The 12,462-nt window shown below is 48.3% G+C and overlaps 1 long non-coding RNA gene across 1 annotated transcript; it reads right to left on the reverse strand.

The window, feature by feature from the left end:
• Positions 1 to 611: 611 nt before the first annotated feature.
• LOC108963277 (uncharacterized) lies at positions 612 to 3,036 on the reverse strand. The gene is made up of 6 exons (XR_007780453.1): positions 2,607 to 3,036; positions 2,445 to 2,524; positions 1,189 to 2,367; positions 936 to 1,103; positions 773 to 852; positions 612 to 695 (listed from the first exon to the last, which is right to left on the reverse strand). It is a non-coding gene; the product is annotated as an uncharacterized LOC108963277 (long non-coding RNA).
• Positions 3,037 to 12,462: the final 9,426 nt, after the last annotated feature.

Below are 12,462 nucleotides of genomic sequence, written 5' to 3' on the forward strand. Positions count from 1 at the left end.
GGTGAGACCAATGGAGAGCTGATGAGGCTCAGAGAACCCTGGAGGAAGAAGATGCTAACTGAATGATTTAGTCCAAGAACTGCAAAGATGGATGCCCAAGAATCCCACAGTCAGAATCCTCTACCTAACCTCACACTCTTACAAGTCCTAATGCGCCGTAGTGGATCCTTGTGGGGTGCGGCTGTCCATACAGCTCAGAACAAGACCTGAAGAGACATCTGACTGGATGCTTCTAAAGAGAGAAGAGATTCTAATGCCTGGCTGAGCTGCCAAATCAAAAGTTCTATGGCATGGGTGCCAGGCCAAGGAACGCAGAGATCACGGATGCTAAGAATGGTACCAAGGTTTCTGATAGGTCCCTCAAAGGGCTAAGGTAAAAGACGTGACATGGGATACCCAAACAACACAAGGCACGATTGACAAGTGACACGACACACCAGGACTGCTCTGCCCTGCGCAGCTCAGCACTCTGATCAAAACTGACACTTTCCTTTTATGTGGCCTAAGAGAACACTTATTGGATATCCTCATCTCCATAGCTGACTCAAAAACCCCTTACAGCAAGTCCCAATCCAGCAGCCCCTTTTCATTCCCTCTAGCCCTTGACTTACCTCTTGGACATCTGGGAATGCTAATCCCTGTCATGTACAAGCTGTCTGGGAAGTTCGTGCTGGCACTGGGCTGCTGTCTCTTAGCTACATAAAAGAAAACCAAACATCAGTGCAAGACCTTAGCAGCGCATCAGCCAAAACACAACAATTCTGCTACTCACCGTCTCCTAAGACCGCCCGGCTCCGTGGACTGCACGCTTCGGCCGCGCTTGGAGGCTGACACCATCGTCACAGGGTAGGCCTGTGTTAAGAGAAGATGAGGTGACGTGGCATTGCTAAAACCTGAGTGGACCCTTGCTCTTCCTCCCTTCCTCCCCGACTCACCCCAACTCCTTGGCAGTTACCAAAGGCCCTCCAGGTGGCACCTTTAAATAGAAAATTTCAGGGCTTCATCAACAAGTCCTGTAATACTTCCAGCAGGCTCAGAAGAGCAGCAAACCCGGTCCATCAGCTTGTTGGTGACAAGGGCTTGGCATACTCAGAATCGATTGCCTAGGGAACACAAACGAGAATGGAGACTTAATTGCACCAGAAATTGAGACCTCAGCAATAACAACTACTTCTCTCCACCGCTCACCTTGACTGCTGATATCCAGATTTACTTCCTAAAAAGAAAGACAAAGAACAGTGCTGTAACAGTCACCATTTACACTTCCGCTGCAAACTCAAACAGTGACTGACCTGCCTGGGGGACCCCCCTGACCCAGAATGGGGCGCTCTGGCACAGGTTTTATCCTTCTGCATCTGAAAGGAAGTTAGGACAAAAGTCAAAGGGCTGCAGGATAACTTCACAACTCCAAACATCTTGAGTCCATCTAGGAATACCATCTAAAGTCCACCCCACGTTACAAATTCCAAGTCCCCAGGACTTGTCCTATTGCACCAGGATACGCAACAGGGTAGAGCAGCTCCAGCACAAATATGTGCAGAAACCCATGACGCAGGACAGACAGGACTTGACAAACAATGGGGACACAACATAGACAGAAATCTCGTGGCAAGAAAGATGACTGCGAGGACCGAGAGGTTGCAAAATGAGATGACCGAGGGGACACTGATGGCAAGCTGACCGGCTCAGAAAACATTGGAGGAAGAAGATGCTATCTGAATGATTTCATCCAAAAACTGCAAAGATGAACTCCTGAGAATCCTACAGTCAGAATCCTCTACCTGTCCTCACATTCTTAAAAGTCCTAATCCGCCATAATGGATCCAGGCGGGGCATAGCTGTCCATACAGCTCAGCACAAGACCTGAAAAGACATCTGACTGGATGCTTCCAAAGAGAGATGCGATTCCGATACCTGTCTGAGCACCCAAGTCAAATGTTCTATGGCATGGCTGCCAGGGCAAGGAATGCAGAGATCAGGATTGCTAAGAATGGTGCCAAGGTTTCTGACAGGCCCCTCAAAAGGCTATGGTAAAAGAGATGAGACACCCAGACACACATAAGGCACAATAGACAAGTGACAATAAACACCGGGACTGCTCTGCCCTGCACACCTTGGCACTGTGGTCCAAAGTGACACTTCCCTATTATGTGGGATAAGGGGCCGCTTCAAGGACATCCCCCTCTCCAAAGCGGACTCAAAAACCCCTCCTCGTGCATCCCAACCCAGCACCCCACTTTCATCTCCTCATAGCCCTTGACTTATCTCTCGGACATCTGGGGATGCCAGTTCATGTCAGGTGCAAAAGAAGGCCACCTCACCGGCTGGGAAGTCCCTGCTGTGACCAGGCTGTTGTCTTCTAGTCAGCTACATTAAAGAAAATCAAACATCACTGCAAGACCTTAGCAGCACATTGGCCAAAACCCACCAATTCTGCTACTCACCATCTCCTAAGAACGCCCAGCTCCTTGGGCTGCAGTCTTCAGCCACGCTCAGAGGCCGATGCTGTCGTTGCAGGGTATGCCTGGGTTAAGAAGCCAGGGATGATGTGCCATTGCTGAAACCTGAGAGGACTCTTTTTCTTCCTCTCTACTTCCCTGACTCACCGCAACTCCTTGGCTGTGGCCAAAGGCTACCTGGGTGACACCTCTGAATAGAAAAAGCAAAGGCTCCATCACCAAGTCCTGTAATACTTCCAAAGACTTCAGAAGAGCAGCAAACCCAGGCTATCGGCCGGTTGGTGACGGGGCTTGGCATACTCCGAGTGGATTGCCTAAAGCACACAAACAAGAATGGATGCTTAGTGCTGCACCAGAAATTGAGACCCGCGCAATAGCTACTTCTCTCTGCTGGTCACTGCTCATCTTGCCCACCTGACCTTGACTGTTGATATCCGGCTTTGCTTCCTAAAAATAAAGACAAAGAACAGTGCTGTAACAGAGTCACACTTGACACTCCCCCTGCAGAGACAAACAGTGACTGGCCTGCTTGTGGCAACCCCCTCACCCAGAATGGGGTGCTCTGCCATGGATTTTATCCTTCTGCATCTGAAAAAAAGTTAGGACAAAAGTCAAAACTTCACAGCTCCAAACATCTTGTGTCAGTCTAGGAATATCACCTGGAGTCCAACTACACCCCACATTACAAACTGTAATCCCTGGGACTTCTGCTATTACAACAGGCTATGCAGCAGGGCAGAGCAGCTCCGGCACAAATGCGTGGACACCTGTGACATTGAATATGACAAACAAGGGGACGATGAACACAAACAACATATTATGCTGCAAGCAGTGCGACACAAGGATGAGAAAAATTCCTGGCAAGATTAATAATGGCAAGGAGTGAGAGGATGCCAAAAGAGATGACTTCTGCTAATGCAAGAGTGGATGCATGAGGCTCCTCCAAGGAGCAGAAGAAAAGACTGGAACAGAGTGACTTGTTATAGGAACTGTTGGTCACGATGATCAAGATGGCTGTGAGAAAATGCTACATTTAGAATGCTCTCCATATCATACAATCTTCTAAGGCCCAGGACATTACAACTTACAGCTAGAAGGGATGGATGGCGATACAGCTGGGAACAAGGCCTCAAAAGATGTCCAACGCGATGCTTCTGAGAAGTGACTCAGACATCATGCCGAGGAGTGTGAAAGTTCGAGAACCTAGAAATGATGGCTGATACTTGTGATAAGGGCCTCAAGGGGAAAAGGCAGAGATATCTGATCCCAAAGACACACTAGGTAACACAGTACACAACACAGACTGGAACTGTTCTGCACTGCACACCCTAGAGCTGCAATCAAAAGTAGAGCCTCTCTGTTTAGCTATCCTAAGAGGCTTCCTAGAGGACATCCCTTTACCATCTGCTAATTTTTACATCAGTCCCAGGAATTTCCAACCCAGTACTCTCCTATCATCCTATCTTCAGCCTGCTGCCCCTGGCTTATCTTTTGGGTGACTGGTGACGTGAGTCCATGTTGGACCTCAAATGAGTCTGCCTTGGAGGGCCCCATGACCACCTGTTAGCCTCTCACTCAGCTACAATAAAGAAAACCAAAAACAATATATTAATTTAGTGTTATGTGGGCCAACTCCCACCAAGTCAGCTACCTGCCCTCTCCAGAATGTACCTGGGTCCTCAAGGCTCCAGCTTCATCCTGAGTCCAAGGCTGTGCCTGTTATTATGAATGGCATGTGGGTTAGAGAGAGGCAAAACCACAAAATTACATGGCATTTCTGTGACTGCAGTGGATGAGCTTGTGTGCTGTAAGACATGTGAATGCCTCTACTACACGGGTAAAAAGCCTTGAGAGGCCTTTGAATAGGCACTGTTTCTCACCCTGCTGCCTTCAAACCCCACCCCCCTCCACCAATAACTCCTAACCAGATACTTGCTCACCCTCCCTCTCCTAGTCACAATCCTCAACTCATCTGAAGCCTCAATCTCAAACATCATCTTTGAAACTGGGCACATCCTTTTTTGTGACACAAGCCTGTTGAAAAAAGTGCTGCACTTGACACAATCTGGAATTTCAGGGAGTTGCACTTCTCAGAGGAAAAAAAAAAAAAAATCAGAAAAAACCCCAACCAAAACCACGAACAAAACCAGAAACTACAAAAGCACCTTACCATGCCTGAACACGCAACCCAAAATCACAAACTTAAATACTGTGTTCAATGCTGTTTGCTTCAGTATCTCCAAAGCCTCTGTTGCTTTAGATGCCCAGAAACACCTACTGAAAACAAAGTGAGATAAACTGAAAGAGCCTCTTCACTGAAATGAGAGGAGACCTCTTATGCTGAATGATTCCAGAGAGGGAATGAAGGCCCTTAGCAAAGGCTGGGGTTAAAATACCCCTGATGGTGACCACCTCTCCTTCCCATGGCACCCAGGAAAAGGGAGGGGGCAAAGCCCACCAGGTTTAAAAGGCCTCAGAGCAGCTACAGCTGTTTGGCTCCTCTGACTTGAATTCAAGGGGAGTAAAGGACTTGATAAAGGAGAAAACTATGTAAGGAAATGAAAATGCTTTCTTTTTTACTGCAACTACCTGGGAAAAAAGGGCAGAAAACTGGCAAGAAGTAAGACTTTCTGTTTAGGCAGCAAAACTGGATAAATTGGGTAATTTGTTAACTTACATAATTATTCTTTAGTGGCTATTTAGTACTTCACATGTGACTAAGTAGGGTGGCAAAGAATACTAATAATATGTATAGTCTAAGTCACCTTAGGGCCTCTAATTATGGCTACCTGCATTATAAACAAAAATAAGAAAAATAGTACCCTCCTGGGCAGTGTAAGGGTTAAATACTTGCCAGGCTCACCCTTCTCTGAGATATTTGGTACTAGGGCACAGAAAAAAAATGTAGTTTTAAACCCTTAAAATGCTGAAAAAGGCAGGGCTTCCTTCAAGTGGGCCCCTTAAAATGAGGAAATGGGGCAGTTACCTCTACTGCAACTAATATAAAGGCAAATAAATAGCTTCTGCCCTTTAATTTAATTTCCTGGAGTATTGGGAAAAGAGGGGTTTTCCTCACTTTAAATCTGTCCAGGGATGAAAAAAGATGGATTTTCCCCTCAATTCAAACCCTTAAGATGGTGGGACAGCTGGGCTTCCCCCTCGCTTTAGGCCTTAGGACAAGAAAAAGGGGGCTGTTACCCTTAACTCAAACCCATAAAAAACATCACCAAGGTTTTCCCCTTCTATTTAAACTGGAATATATGAAAAATGGGGACTCCCTGTCAATTAACAGCCCTAACAGCATAGAAAAGGCAGGGATTCTTTCAACTGAGACCATTAAAATTGCAGGGGAAGCAGAGTCCCTCACAATTTGAGCACAAAAAATAATGGAAAAGGAGGCTTTTTCCCTGTTTTTTTAACCCTTTTTCTCCTAATAAAACCTCTCTTTTCTGGGAGTGCTGTGGAGGGTCTGGGGGCTCTGGGGAGGGACTGACACAGTAAAAGGGGAAAGTTGAAATCTCTCCCCTGGAACCCCACGTGCTGTCTGGCCAGCTCAGATGCTGCCCCTTGGCGAGAGGGCCCTTCCCTTGGCATTTCTCGAGCGATGCTCCATGCCCAGGTTGGTCTGGCTGCTCCCTAGACCCTGCTGGATGCTCCAACCATAGCTCCAGGAGGGGCGGTTGGGAGACCCCCGTGAGCTCCTCTGGACTAGCAGCTCCCTGTGCAGGTGTGCCTGGGTAACCCTCTGAAAGCAGTTGGTCACATGGGGGGCTGCTAGACCTTGGAGTAGGGGGCGAGGTGAAGAAAGGTCCTGTGGGGAGCTCCTTCCCCTACACAGCCCTTTGTCTGCCCCTTTAACAATGGGGTGTCAGACTTTCCTTTCCAAGGAAATTAACAGTCTTTCTCTCTGTGTGCCAGTGGCTAAAACTGGGATTTGGCCTCCAAAACTGCAGACAGAGAGCAATTTCTCGCAGACTGCAGCTACCAACACCAAGAACTCTTGCTGCCCTTGGAGTGCCACATGCCTCCAGTGAATGGACAACGGCACACGGCAGGAGTGGGTTTGGTTTTGCAGGGAATACGGCCAGCGCAGGATTTCTCCAGGAGCAAAACTGCCCCTGCCAAGAACTCAGGCTGCCCTGGCCAAGCACCTCCTGCAAACTGGCATCAGGAAACTCAGGGGGTGAGTTTTTCTATGCAGTTCTCCCAGACCAAAGCTGAGAGCATCTAACCCTAACTACAGCAACTTAGCTGGGTCTAAAACTTACAACCTTCGGACTGGCAGTGTGGGACCCAACCCACTGTGCCACTGCTGGCCCCCTTCTAAAGCATTCCACTGCAGTCCTAAAACTTTGCCTTTTCAGAGGGTGTTTCCTCTGACCCTGACCATAATCTTGAAAATACGCTGAAGAATCCTAAAATGTCTTTGAAAAGGCCCCAACAATACCCAAAAAAAATCCCAGAAAAGTCTTAAGAAACCTCCCAAAATCCCCTAAATATCTTAAAAAGTCCTGGAAAAAACCTCCAAAAGACATGCTCAGCCTCCAAACTCTACCTCTTGCTCTCTAGCCCGCAGATGCCATCACTAACTTTTTGCAGTGGGTTTTCTTGTCCTCTGAGGGTTCTGTCATTGTCCTGGTTTGAGGGTTGCTGTCTTGTCCCACCAGGAGGGTTCTGGGGTGATCTCACTGTTAGGGTTGCTGTGCTGTGCTGCTCTTGGGGGAAAAGGCTGCTGTTGGGGGGGCTGGTTAGGGGGAGGTAAGGGCTGGACTGAGGGGTGGTGCACCTGTACTCTAACTTACCTCCTAAGGTGTACCCTTGTAGCCCTGATCTCCATGGGACTGTCCAGCCCTCAAGCCCTCTCCCTTTACCCCTCAACCCCTCCTTCTGCCCCCCAGCCCTCAGCTCCTGTGTGTCACCCTTAACCCCTCTCCTTTGTACCTCAGCCCCCAGCTTGTGTCACCTCTCGGCTGCGCCTGCCACCCTCAGCATCTCGTGTGTCACCTGCTGTCCCCTCTCCCTGTTCCACCCTCGGCTCCCGGCCTCTGTCACCCTCAAGCGCCCCACAGTGCCATGCCTCAGCCTCCGTGTGTTGTGCCATGAAAAAGACCCTAAAAAACCCTAAAAACTCCTAAAACCCCTCTTCAAAATGCCCTAAAATCCACACCTAAAAATACCTCAAATACTGTTAAAATATACTGAAAATCCCCTAAAAATCCCTAAAAATCCCCAAAGAACCTTAAAAAAATCCCTAAATAGTCCTAAATGAGCTGAAAAAATACCCCAAAAATCCTTAAAATGCCCTGGTAAGACCTCTTAAAAACCCCTAAAAATTCCCTCAAATACTGCAAAAATACTCTAGTCCTCAAAAAGTCTTCCACATACCCTCAATAGTCCTAAAAAAGCCCTAAAAACACCCAACCCCCCCAAAAAATTCTAAAAAGTACTAAGAAAGCCCTTAAAATACTCCAAAAAAATCTCTTAACCCTAAAAGTATCCTAAACATTCCCAGAAAATCCCTAAAAAATCCCACAAAAACCCCTCAAAATCTCCTTTTCAAGCCCTGAAAAGAACCCTAAAAGAAAACCGTACAGAACTGCACAGTCACCAGTTCTTAGCTTTCACTCTCTAGCCCACAAACATCATTGCTACCTTTTATTATTCCAGTTGCTGCCTTATGCTGCTGTTGGGGAAAACTGGTGTCCTACGGGTGCTGTTTAGGGTTAGAGCTGGGGTGAGGGCTTCTGCACCTGTACCCTAACTCTACCTGCTACTCTGTGTCTCTGGTCCTACCTGTGTGACCCCTGAAGCCTCCCCTCTTTGCCCTCACCAGAATGCCTGTGTGTCACCCCAGCCCCTGACTTTGTCCCTTGACCCCCTAACCTCCGCTGTGCGTTCTCCACCTAGGCAGGGGTGGTTTTTAGGGTGAGGTTAAGGGTGATGTGAAGGCTGGTTCACCTATCACCCTCAGGCACCCCCCACTTTTCCCCTCAAGGCATCTGCTCCCCCTGAGCCTCTTCTTGTCACCCTCAAGTTCCCTAGAGTAGCCTCTCATCATCTCTGTGACACTCTGGAGCCCTGCACTTGCTCCTAAATACCCCTTCTACCTGTCAGCTGCCCCCATCCTCTGTGTCACCCTTCCAGCCCACCCCCCTCAGCCCCTTGTGACACCCTGCAGCCCAGAGACATTGTCCCCGCCTGTCCTACAAGCTGCACTGTCCTCCAAGACTTCAGGCTCCCACCAGCTGCTGGAGGGAGTAACAGGTGGGTGGAGTAATGGATGCAGCAGGGAGGGTGGTGGGGAGGAGTGAAGGGTGGAGTGAGGGATGGAGCAGGCAGTATTGTAGGGAGGGGTGAAGGCCCGGCTGGAAAATAGAGTAAGTATTAGGGGGAGAAAAAGGAACACACTAGAGGAGGGGTGAGGTGAGGAGGTAAGGGTTAGGAGGATGGACCCCATAACCCCGAGACCAAACCTGCAGGCAACAAGAACTGGGAGTGCCAAATGCCTTTGGCAAACTGATGTAAGGAAACTGGGATGGTGAGCTTTGTTTCCCATGGGCTGCCGCTTCCTAAAATTCCAAACAGCGCAGATGAGACAGGAGGTTGGGAATTTAACTTGGGAAGAAACCAGTTTTGGATTTAGCTGATGTATAATATTTAAGCTTCTGTAGTCTGTTAACTTCTGTGCTTCCAAAAAGTCCTGTAGAGAGAACAAAGGAAATTCAAGGCTACTTAGAAAGAAATGCAAGCATCCAAGCTGAAGAGAGATAAAGAGAGGGAGCCCCCACTGTAGGAAAAAGTGAATCTAGGTTACAACCGAGTGCAGGGCCTTGTCCCTGTGCGAGTAAAAGTTTGAGGATTTGCCGGCAGCCATCGCCGAGTGCTGAGGGCTTCCCTGGTTGATAGGGTAACTTGGGATGGGTATAATTTTAACTAAAGTCTCGGGACAGAGCTGATGGCTCCTTCAGGACAAAAATATTTACAATTAGAAGCAATTCCCTCACTTTCATCTCATTTTTAATTTAATCCCCAATAATTCAATACATATCACAAGCAATGTGGAGTTCTGGTTTTTCCCTGCACACTATTTGTAGAAAGAACTTGGACACAGCATGCAGTCATGATTCAATTGAATAAATCCTGGTTTACATTTCAAAGGGTCTTGCAGTGAAAAACATGTTCACTCTCTTGTGAAAATTTAAGAAGTTTATTAAAGGACAATAGTAGACAAGGACCATAAAGCAAAGGTTATTATGGCTGGATGCATCTTGGCAATACTGCAAGGCAGCCAGAGGCAGGTTTTAACATCTTCCCACCCCAAGGAACTGCGGACAAGGCAGGCAGGAGGAACAGATGGGGCAGGAGCAAGGACCACAGTCTGGCAGCCTCTCTCCTCAGCTTCTCTTGTAGATGAAACAGCCTGGTACAGTGTGTTACTGTCTTGTCCACACCAGAGTGACACCGGAAGAGACAGCCCATCTGACAACAATACAGGTGGCAGCACTCCTGTACACACAAGCTACCTCCTCTGCCAGCAGAATCCAGCAGCTGACTGCTTCGGCCAGGGGCCAGAAAACAGCCATCACCACAGCCAACAACAGCCCCATTGCTCAGGGCATCCACAGTGAGCGGGTCACAGCCATAGATGTTCAGAACTTGAGGACTGTACACCACCACGAAGCCTATGTTGCAGGTGCGAAGGACCAGAACCAGATCCGTATGCATGACATCCCTCACAAGAACTACATGTGGAGCCAGAGACACAGTAGAATGCTGAGACTGGGCACAGAGCATGGCTATATCAGCTTCCCTGGGCAGAGATGCAGGATAGAGCAGCATCATTAAATGTAACCTAAGCAGCAGGTCTCTGCTGGCGCACCACAAGCTAAAAAGGTTCTGAGCACTGTGTCCAAGACAGAGCATTCACAGGAAGTGAAGATAAGAAGCCAAGCCTGTGCAGAGTATAGACTGCTCCTGCTCAGGAAAGCCAGACAAATTTTCCAGGATTTTGAAAAAATCATGGGTCATCAGAAGGTGCTAGAGCTTCTGGAACCAAATTTTTCAATTGTGCCACCTTATGTGAGGAAGAGAAAGAGTGGGAAGATGATGGATAGCAAAAGCTCTGCCAAGAGCAGACGTTAAGGACAAAGAGCTGTCCCAAAATGAAGACAAGAGACTTAGAACTGGCTAAAAGGCAAGACAACAATGAGAAAGATCTGTCTTAATGAGTATGCAGGAGATGAAGAGTTGCCACAGTGAGAAAAATACAGTGATAAAGAGCTGTCATAATGGGAATACAGCAATGACAAAGACAGATCCCAAGAGGAAGATGGGAATGACAGAGATGTCCCAAGGCAAATACAGGAGTGACAAAGACCTCTCCAAAAGGGAAGAGGACAATGACAAAAAACTTACCCAGCAGGAAGACAAAGACATGTCCCAAGAAGAAGATAATTTTGACAAAGGCATGTCCTAGTAGGAAAATGACAATGACAAAGAGGTCTCACATGGGAAATACAATGGAACAGGAACAGGAGAAAGACCAAGACCTGTCCCAAGGGGAAGACAGGAATGACAAAGAGCTCTCCCAGAGGGAAGATGACAAAGAAAAAAAACTGTCTCATTGAAAAGATAAGAAAGGCCAAAGTCTGTCCTAATCAGAAGATGATGTCAGCTGCAGCACCTGGGACAACTCCTTGGGCCCAGTGAACGAGGACGCTCACACCGCTACCCAGAAGAGGCCCAGCAGCATGGTCACAGAGGTAGCAGGAGAGGCAGCTAGTGACCTGAGCACCTCTTGCCCCAGTGGGTGTCACAGCCTCTGAGCCAGCTCTGGCCAGAGCTCCTGAGGAAGGACAGCACCATGCACCTCTTGCTGCTGAGGAACAAGAGTCAGCAATAACAGCTTCTCTGGCCTTCAGTGGGCAGGTGACAGGTGCAGGGACAGAGAGCCAGGCAGCTGCACTGCACAGCCCCTGCTGCTCACCCAGTCCTTCACCTCGCTTGTGTGAAGCCCATGCCCACAGCAGGCAGTTGGCAGGGACAGTTGGAGGTTTCAGTCCTGTTAGTGCCAAAGTCCACGGATGGAGGCTTTGCCAAGGAGAAGGAAGAGTGGAAAGACTACATCAACTAAGATCTGTCCCTTGAGGAAAACTGCAGTGTCTAGGGCCTGCAGACAAAAAGTGACAAAAAGGTATCCCAAGAGAACAAGATTGTGCACTTCTACAGAAAAGGGACTCTCTAATCCTGCCCCCTGACAGGCACAGGCATTTTGCCTGCACAGCCACATACTTTGCCTTGCCAGATGGAAGCCTATGCCCTCAGCAAGCAGTGGGCTCGTTGCTTGCAACAGCCATCCTGCTTCAGAAGGGCATTCCAGGCTCTGCACAGACTGTTGGGTGACTCTGCATGGTAGCACAAGGATGGGACAGAGGATTAGCACCTTGCTGCCAGGGCCAGGCTAATCTCTGGAGCTATGGCTCGCCCTGAGCCTATGCAGCATCCTAATGGAGCCACACAGTCTAGTTTTGCTGTGGAGATTTTGATAGAAGTTGATGATTTTGCAACCCAATTTCCCCCCATGTTTCCTGCCCATTTCCCCTCACATTTGCCATACTTCCCCCACACTCACTTCGTGCATCTTCCCTATACTATTTCCTTACCCTTTCTAATCCTCGGTTGTCCACATTTGCCGGTTGTATTTTTCCATTCATGCTTCCCACTGCTTTCCCCTCATACTTCTCACACTTCCTGTCCTTATTCCAGTCATGTCTCCTACTCTCTTCCCGTCGCGTTTCCTGCCCTTTCCTCCAACCACGTCGCTCTCACATTTCCTGCCTCTTTAAATAGCTGGCAGACAGGGTACAAACTGTCTTGTGTTTCTTCACGTGCAGAGAGCAAAGCTGCAATACTGCATTAATGAACCTATTATCTATTATTAGTCATGTAAACATGTAACTCACAATGGAGACTCCCACCTGCCCCACGCTGCTCCGGCCCAAAA

Source organism: Serinus canaria, chromosome Z (genome assembly GCF_022539315.1).
Source record: "Serinus canaria isolate serCan28SL12 chromosome Z, serCan2020, whole genome shotgun sequence".
Lineage (NCBI taxonomy): Eukaryota > Metazoa > Chordata > Aves > Passeriformes > Fringillidae > Serinus > Serinus canaria.